The sequence below is a fragment of the Musa acuminata genome, unplaced genomic scaffold (assembly GCF_036884655.1).
Source record: "Musa acuminata AAA Group cultivar baxijiao unplaced genomic scaffold, Cavendish_Baxijiao_AAA HiC_scaffold_841, whole genome shotgun sequence".
NCBI lineage: Eukaryota > Viridiplantae > Streptophyta > Magnoliopsida > Zingiberales > Musaceae > Musa > Musa acuminata.
This window is the reverse complement of record NW_027021067.1, coordinates 5,001-7,500: the sequence shown is the minus strand read 5'-3', so window position 1 is coordinate 7,500 and position 2,500 is coordinate 5,001.

Sequence of the window (2,500 nt, the reverse complement as noted above, 5' to 3'; positions counted from 1 at the left end):
GTTTTGCTCCGCTCACGACGGTCACCGCACCACGCAAGAACAGGCCAAAAACTGGCCAAAACAGCCCAAAAACGGGCCAAAACTGGCCATTTTTGGCTGCGCGAGCGAGCGGCGAGCGGCGAACAGCGAGCGAAGCGAGAGGCAGCACCGTCCCTGCTATACGAAAGCCCCATCCAGCCCTGTGCCACCCGGGGGGTTCCAGGGTGCTGAGATGGCTGACGTTTTGCTCCGCTCTCGACGGTCACCGCGCAATGCAAGAACAGGCCAAAAACTGGCCAAAACGGCCCAAAAACGGGCCAAAACTGGCCATTTTTGGCTGCGCGAGCGGCGAGCGGCGGACAGCGAGCGAAGCGAGAGGCAGCACCGTCCCTGCTATACGAAAGCCCCATCCAGCCCTGTGCCACCCGGGGGGTTCCAGGGTGCTGAGATGGCTGACGTTTTGCTCCGCTCTCGACGGTCACCGCGCAATGCAAGAACAGGCCAAAAACTGGCCAAAACGGCCCAATAACGGGCCAAAACTGGCCATTTTTGGCTGCGCGAGCGAGCGGCGAGCGGCGGACAGCGAGCGAAGCGAGAGGCAGCACCGTCCCTGCTATACGAAAGCCCCATCCAGCCCTGTGCCACCCGGGGGGTTCCAGGGTGCTGAGATGGCTGACGTTTTGCTCCGCTCTCGACGGTCACCGCGCAATGCAAGAACAGGCCAAAAACTGGCCAAAACGGCCCAAAAACGGGCCAAAACTGGCCATTTTTGGCTGCACGAGCGAGCGGCGAGCGGCGGACAGCGAGCGAAGCGAGAGGCAGCACCGTCCCTGCTATACGAAAGCCCCATCCAGCCCTGTGCCACCCGGGGGGTTCCAGGGTGCTGAGATGGCTGACGTTTTGCTCCGCTCTCGACGGTCACCGCGCAATGCAAGAACAGGCCAAAAACTGGCCAAAACGGCCCAAAAACGGGCCAAAACTGGCCATTTTTGGCTGCACGAGCGAGCGGCGAGCGGCGGACAGCGAGCGAAGCGAGAGGCAGCACCGTCCCTGCTATACGAAAGCCCCATCCAGCCCTGTGCCACCCGGGGGGTTCCAGGGTGCTGAGATGGCTGACGTTTTGCTCCGCTCTCGACGGTCACCGCGCAATGCAAGAACAGGCCAAAAACTGGCCAAAACGGCCCAAAAACGGGCCAAAACTGGCCATTTTTGGCTGCACGAGCGAGCGGCGAGCGGCGGACAGCGAGCGAAGCGAGAGGCAGCACCGTCCCTGCTATACGAAAGCCCCATCCAGCCCTGTGCCACCCGGGGGGTTCCAGGGTGCTGAGATGGCTGACGTTTTGCTCCGCTCTCGACGGTCACCGCGCAATGCAAGAACAGGCCAAAAACTGGCCAAAACGGCCCAAAAACGGGCCAAAACTGGCCATTTTTGGCTGCACGAGCGAGCGGCGAGCGGCGGACAGCGAGCGAAGCGAGAGGCAGCACCGTCCCTGCTATACGAAAGCCCCATCCAGCCCTGTGCCACCCGGGGGGTTCCAGGGTGCTGAGATGGCTGACGTTTTGCTCCGCTCTCGACGGTCACCGCGCAATGCAAGAACAGGCCAAAAACTGGCCAAAACGGCCCAAAAACGGGCCAAAACTGGCCATTTTTGGCTGCGCGAGCGAGCGGCGAGCGGCGGACAGCGAGCGAAGCGAGAGGCAGCACCGTCCCTGCTATATACGAAAGCCCCATCCAGCCCTGTGCCACCCGGGGGGTTCCAGGGTGCTGAGATGGCTGACGTTTTGCTCCGCTCACGACGGTCACCGCACCACGCAAGAACGGACCATAAACAGGCCAAAACAGCCCAAAAACGGGCCAAAACTGGTCATTTTTGGCTGCGCGAGCGAGCGGCGAGCGGCGAACAGCGAGCGAAGCGTGAGGCAGCACCGTCCCTGCTATACGAAAGCCCCATCCAGCCCTGTGCCACCCGGGGGGTTCCAGGGTGCTGAGATGGCTGACGTTTTGCTCCGCTCACGACGGTCACCGCGCCATGCAAGAACGGACCAAAAACAGGCCAAAACAGCCCAAAAACGGGCCAAAACTGGCCATTTTTGGCTGAGCGAGCGAGCGGTGAGCGGCGAACAGCGAGCGAAGCGAGAGGCAGCACCGTCCCTGCTATACGAAAGCCCCATCCAGCCCTGTGCCACCCGGGGGGTTCCAGGGTGCTGAGATGGCTGACGTTTTGCTCCGCTCACGACGGTCGCCGTGCCACGCAAGAACGGACCAAAAACAGGCCAAAACAGCCCAAAAACGGGCCAAAACTGGCCATTTTAGGTTGCGCGAGCGAGCGGCGAGCGGCGAACAGCGAGCGAAGCGTGAGGCAGCACCGTCCCTGCTATACGAAAGCCCCATCCAGCCCTGTGCCACCCGGGGGGTTCCAAGGTGCTGAGATGGCTGACGTTTTGCTCCGCTCACGACGGTCACCGCGCCACGCCAGAACAGACCAAAAACAGGCCAAAACAGCCCAAAAACGGGCCAAAA